Below are 7024 nucleotides of genomic sequence, written 5' to 3'. Positions count from 1 at the left end.
AATGGGGCTGTTCAACAGAGAGGGAAAGCAGCTGTCAGTAGACAGGAGAACTTCTGGGATGGTTTTGTCCACAGCTGTGAAGCACCCAGGGAGTGGGTGACGAGGCAATGCTGGGAAGCCCTTGCTTTGGAGTTGGGGAAGCTACCACCCACCAAGAAAACGGTTGGCAGTGGGCAGGCTTTGGACAACACATAGAACGGGATAAAGTCAGGAAAGCTGCAGCAGCCAAAGGATAAACCTCAACATATACAGAGGTGATGTATATCATCAGCCACATCTTTATCCAGCCAATTCTCCAACACAAGAGTGTAAAAGGCAGCTGGGAGCACCCTGCCCTGCCCAGTGCCCACCAGACCTGACATTTGCAGGGAAGATGCTCCTGTAGGATTTTCTCAGTTATTGCATTAGGGATGAGTCCTGGTTTTCCAGGGATAAAATTTATAGAATCACCTTTCTGTTACATTTTGTTTCAGTTTGTGGCCAGCTGTGGGATGGTGATCATAGAATCATAGAATCATAGAATCATAGAATGGTTTGGGTTGGAAGGGACCTTAAAGATCATCTAGTTCCAACCCCCCTGCCACGGGCAGGGACACCTTTCCTCTAGACCAGGTTGCTCAAAGCCTCATCCAGCCTGGCCTTGAACACTGCCAGGGAGGGGGGCAGCCACAACTTCTCTGGGCAACCTGTTCCAGTGTTTCACCACTCTCACAGTAAAGAATTTCTTCCTAATATATAATCTAAATCTACCCTCTTTCAGTTTAAAACCATTCCCCCTCATCCTGTCATTACTTGTCCTTGTAAAAAGCCCCTCTCCCACTTTCCTGTAGCCCCTTCAGGTACTGGAAGGCTGCTATAAGGTCTCCCTGGAGCCTTCTCTTCGCCAGGCTGAACAGCCCCTACTCTCTCAGCCTGTCTCCATAGCAGAGGTGCTCCAGCCCTCTGATCATCTTCATGGCCTCCTCTGGACTCGCTCCAACAGCTCCATGTCCTTCTTATGTTGGGGGCCCCAGAGCTGAACGCAGTACTCCAGGTGGGGTCTCATGAGAGCGGAGTAAAGGGGCAGAATCACCTCCCTCGACCTGCTGGCCACGCTTCTTTTTATGCAGCCCAGGATGTGGTTGGCCTTCTGCGCTGCAAGCACGCACTGCTGGCTCATGGCGAGCTTCTCGTCAACCACCACCCCCAAGTCCTTCTCCTCAGGGCTGCTCTCAATCCATTTTCCACCCAGCCTGTATTTGTGCTTGGGATTGCCCCGACCCACATGCAGGACCTTGCACTTGGCCTTGTTGAACTTCATGCGGTTTGCACAGGCCCAGCTCTCAAGCCTGTCAAGGTCCCTCTGGATGGCATCCCTTCCCTCCAGCGTGTCGACCACACCGCACAGCTTGGTGTCGTCGGCAAACTTGCTGAGGGCACACTCAATCCCACTGTCCATGTTGCCGACAAAGATGTTAAACAGGACCGGTCCCAATATCAACCCCTAAGGAACGCCACTCGTCACTGGTGTCCACTTGGACATTGAGCCGTTGACCGTAACTCTTTGAGTGCGACCATCCAGACAATTCCTTATCCACCGAGTGGTCCATCCGTCAAGTCCATGTCTTTCCAATTTAGAGACAAGGATGTCGTGCAGGACAGCGTCAAATGCTTTGCACAAGTCCAGGTAGATGACATCAGTTGCTCTTCCTCCATCCACCAGTGCTGTAACCCCGTCGTAGAAGGCCACCAAATTTGTCAGACATGATTTGCCTTTGGTGAAGCCATGTTGGTTGTCACCAATCACCTCCTTGATTTCCGTGTGCCTCAGTATAGTTTCCAAGAGGATCTGCTCCATGATCTTGCCAGGCACAGAGGTGAGACTGACTGGCCTGTAGTTCCCCGGGTCTTCCTTTTTCCCCTTCTTGAAGATGGGGGTTATGTTTCCCCTTTTCCAGTCGGTGGGAACTTCATCAGGCTGCCACGACTTCTCAGAAATGATGGATAGCAGTTTAGCAACTTCATCCGCCAGTGCCCTCAGGACCCGTGGATGCACCTCACCAGCTTCCATGGACTTGTGCATCTTCAGGTTCCTTAGATAGTCTCGAACCTGATCTTCTCCTGAAGGAGATCAAGGCCATTAGCAGCTAAATCCAGGGCAGCTGCCCCAGGCTGGCCCACAGGTGTATTCTATAACATTAATGTCAGGTTCACTATAAATGGGAAAGCTGAGGGAGAGGGAGGGCTCTTTGTTCTGCTCTATTCCTATTCTTCTGTATTCTCAATGGTTGTGATCCCTGGAGGGACTTGCTGCCACTCTATGGGCTGAGTATAATGTTGTGTCTTTTGTATTAGTATCGATATTGGTTTTCTTATTTTATTAAATCTATTTAAATTCCAACCCACAAGTCTCCCTCCTTTTCCCAGTTCCCTTTCTCAGCTGAGGAGGGGTCTTGGGTGACAGAATAACTGGTTATTGTTTAGCCCTGGGTGCGGGCTAAAAGAAGACGGTGTTTTTCTGCTTTTATGCTGTAGCAAAGCCTGGCTGTCTCACCATCGTTGCTGTCACGATGCTTTCAGCACTTCTGGAAAGGTTACAGGAGCCAGAGGACCAGTGATCAGGTGAGAAATTCAGTTTTCACCATCTTTTTCAAATACTAATAAATGCTCAGTCTTTCCAGTTATGAAAAAAGCTATAAGCAGCCCCCAAGTGTATTTCAAAGATGGAAAGACCAGAAGGCAAAGAGAAAAGGCCCCCAATTTTATTATTTTGTATAATTGGAGAGCAGACGCTGTCTGTAGCACGCTGCCATTGGGGACTCAGGATTTCTAATAAGAAAGCTACGGGGGAATTAGACGCTGTTTCGGTGGTGTTGTGGCTGATTTACAGGGATGCACCTGGAGCCAGAATCCGTGCCCCAGGTTGCTGTACTTCACCAAAAGCAAAAAATTTAGGCACCGTTTGTAAATCCCTGCAAAAACTGGGTCCGGTGGAAACAGTGATAGTCCCTTAATTAGCAGTGCTTGTGGGAGCTGTGATAATTAGGAGTTTCTCGTGTTCTGGAAATGAAAGTGGTTTCTATTCTCTTCTTTAATTAATTCAGGCTTTTATCTATGAAAGTGGAGATGAATTAAGGTTCTGCTCTGGGCAAAGTGCAACGATGCCAGTGCAGTCCCTGGCAGGGTGGTGCCACTGAACCCCGGGACTTGGGCAATGTCCCTCGTGCTGCAACATCCTTGGCCTCCAGTTCTTGGTATTTCAGGAAAATGAAGGGGAAAAGACAGAGGGAGATGTGCCCCGAGCAGGACTCGCCACATCACACGCATATCACAGGGACCTGCTGGACAGGGACATGCGTCTGTCTATCCACAGCAGAGGACAGACTGCCTGCCAGCGAGAATTCATGCGTGGCAGATAACAGACACCCAGCATTATCACCTCCCCACACTGGAAAGGGTGAGTCAAGCTGCGTAAAAATCATAGGATTGGTATAAAATCATGATTTTTTGTTGTTGTTGAAAGCAAGTTAATTTTATAGGTCCCTTTCATTTTGCACTGGGAGGGGTTGATTTTGAGAGGTTTTCTCTGGCAAACTCCTCAGGCTGGGAAATCACATTGAAAATCCATGTGACTGTTAGAAGATGACAACAGCAATATGGGATTTGTGGTAAAATCATGCGATATGATCAAAGCAGATGCCTTCATGATGTGAAATTGAACATGCATGGGTGGCAAAGAGAGGTTTTTAGCTGTAAGTAAAGCCTCCAGCTGATGGGACTACCTCAGTGCTGGAAAGAGGAGCATCTACCACCCACTGGAGCTGAAGGTGGCAGCCCAAGCCAGTATATTGCAATTAACCCACACAGCTAATTAATTCAATCCAGTCCTGACAACGTTATCAAGGAGCTGCCTGAAAATGATCTGTTATGTCGAAGTCTATTTTTAGATCCAATAAATCAGGACCCATCCTGGACAAGCCATGTCCAGCTTGGGGCATCTCCATGCCCTCATCATTGCCCATGCTGCAGGTTCCCAAACCACAGGCTCAGCCCTAAAGCTGTGCCCTGGGGCAGCTTTGTGTTGGATTAAACTCTTCTGTGGGAAAGAAATGGCATTTCAATATCCATCATCTTTCTTTTTTGGTCTTTTTCTCCTTTTCCTACTAGATGGCGCCTGCATGACAGGCGGAGACGAGCCCCGGCAGTGCCAGTACGGAGCATCTCTACCAGGTCTTCTCCGTGAAGGGCTGATAAATGACATTTTTTTCTCCGAAAAGCCAGGCAGTTGCGAAAGCGATAACCTGCCAGGAGCTGATTAGCAGCCAGAAGCTGTTTTCTGGTAGCGCCGTGTTAACTGTGCTTTCCGACTGACTTCCCCAGGGGATGCTGCCAGACCCCTGGGGGGGTCCAGGGCCCAGCCAGAAGCCAAATTCAAGATAGTCCGGGTGTGTGTAAGCCCTGTATGGACACTTCCAGCCTGAGCATCCTCCTGAGTACCCTGGCAGCACAGCCAGGATGCTCGGGCTGGAAGTGTCCGGCATGGCTGTGCAGCCCCATCTCACCTCGATACCTTGGTCCAAAACCCAGGCATTTCACTGGCATTTCTGGATCATCAGCAGAAGACACACAGCTGATGGCAGGGAATAGGTGATCAGTGTGGACACAGACCCCCATGGACTTTTAGCACCCTACAGCCCTCATTGCCCCCATGGGAGGAGGGGTGGGGGGGTACAGCCCATCCCTCCCCACCTGAGATACTCTGAGAGGGACGTGGCAGCGCTTTGTCCTGCCTGCAAGCTGCTCCCCTCTGCCTGCTCCCTCCTTGCAGCTCCGTGAGGATACAGGTCTGTCCTCAGCACTGTCAGGATTCAGCATTGCCCCCAGTACTTCCAGATAACCCCAGCAGAGTCAAGGGACAACACCAGCTACTGCTTCTTCACTCAACAAAGATGCTGCTTGCCCAACTCTGGCTTCTCAGAGCCATCAGAGATTCCCCCCTCCACCTGTTTTTGCAGCCCCTGGCTCATTCCCCCTGCACGTGCTCTCTGTTTCACAACTGCACTGAATTCATTTCTGGCCTCTGCTCACTGGCAATGATTAACCACACATTATCGATGCCACCTCGCCTGCATTGTACATGCACCTTTCCAGCTCCTTTCTGGGCTCGGCGAGCCCACCTGACGCTACTGTTGTACTTATAACCCACTTTCCCAACCCAAACAGCATCACTGCACCCCAAGAAAGCAGCTTCCAGACCAAAACGCAGCTCTGGAAAGGCCAGAGGAGGAGCTCCATTTACTGACTGCCCAACGGTAAGTGTCACTTACTACCCCTGGATTTCAGAGGGAAGCAGAGCTATCCCATTGCTGTGACATTGTGGGTGGCAGGGTGAGACAGTGTCCCCAGGCTCTGCTTTTGTCATGGTATTTGCTCAGGTGCAGCCACCGCTGCCAGATCCCTGGTGGGCTCTGGTGCACACCAGCCCCAGGCTGGCACGTACACCTCCGTGATGCACCCAAGGGAGCCAGAGAGGGGGAAGGGTCATGGGGGCGCTTAGGGACCACTGTCTTGGTGTCTGGGCACAGCAATGCCCAGGCATGCCCTGGGACAGGGGAGGGCCACCCACCTTACGGATTAAGTGTAGGACAGGAGGTGAGCTGGCCCAGTGCACCCCTCCATGCGGCCACCTCGGATGGCTCAAACATCCCAGCAAGAGTCCCAAGACACAGCGTGGGAGGTGGGGGCTCCCCATGGCTCCCTGGCCCAGCAGCCAGGAGCTGCCGAGGTTCATCTGCTCGCCTGTGCCACGCTGTGCCAGCACATGGGCACCAGCAGAGCCTGCCAGCCTGGCCCTGAGCAGATCTAAAGCGGCTGCCTGGCCCTGTGGGGGGGAAGGATGGGGAGGAGGGGGTGCAGGTGGCACCGTGGCCGAGGGGATGGCGGGGGCATGGCCAGCTGGGCACAGGGACACAGATGGTGCTGCCAGAGAGCTGTGGATGTGACCACCGAGTGATGGGCCAGGAAAGACCACTGCTGGGACGAGAAGGGTCCAGCTGACACAGGGAAAACCCTTGCTCAGGACCAGCAAGGAGAAAGGGGGGAAAAAAACCCAGATAAACACACAGAAACACCAGCCAAGTCCAGCAGAAGTCCGGCACATTGAGTATCTCTTGGTGGAAGAGAAATTATGTCACCTTACAAGCCCACATCAGGTCACCTCATCAGAAAGATGGTTCCTAAGGGTGGTTCTTGAGCAACCAACAAAGCCAGCCAAGGGCCAGGACCTGGGGAGGCTTTAGCTACCTACTGAGGCATCTGCAGGAAAAATGGAGCTGCGGGACTCAAACCATCCAACAAACAGGTGGCCTGGACAGGTCTGGCCATGGGTTTGAGAAGAGGAGGACAGGTATAAAATGGGTGTTTGTTTTGAGGTGCTGCTTTGGGACAGAAAGGTGGAAAAGTGGAGGATATTTTGGTGAAAATGATGGGGGGCAAAAAAACTCCAAAGTTTGCTTCTATGAAAAGGAAGTGAAATCTCAAAAAAAAAAAACAACAAAAAAAAAACCAAAACAAAAACAAAAACAAAAAAGCATATTTCAGTGCTTTGGGATAAAGGAACCCAGAGGACTGGTCATTACCCAAGGAAATGACAGCAAACCCGTAACAGCAGCCTTGCCCTGTGCAAGGGAAAGGTGCACAGGGAGACCCATACGGTGTAACCGCGGCTTTGCAGAGACCTGCAAGATCAAAGAGGAGTCATGTGAAATGAATCGCAATGACCAAGGCAAACAAGGCAATGACTATGGGTACTGTAAATTAATTAAAAGGCAAAATTTGTCCTTTACATAATGCGGGAGTGCAGGTAACAATATACAGAAAACACAGGAGAGTTCAATGATTTCTTTCCTTCAGTCTCCACAAAGGGCTGATCATGGCATACAAATTAAGCATCACTAAGATAGTGTGAGGAGGCAGGGGCCACAACAGGGAAGAAGAGGGTGAGTAGTAATCTGAGTCTTTTGGCTGCATTCAGTCACAGATGGAC

Source organism: Nyctibius grandis, chromosome 9 (genome assembly GCF_013368605.1).
Source record: "Nyctibius grandis isolate bNycGra1 chromosome 9, bNycGra1.pri, whole genome shotgun sequence".
NCBI lineage: Eukaryota > Metazoa > Chordata > Aves > Nyctibiiformes > Nyctibiidae > Nyctibius > Nyctibius grandis.
This window is presented reverse-complemented; position numbering follows the sequence as displayed.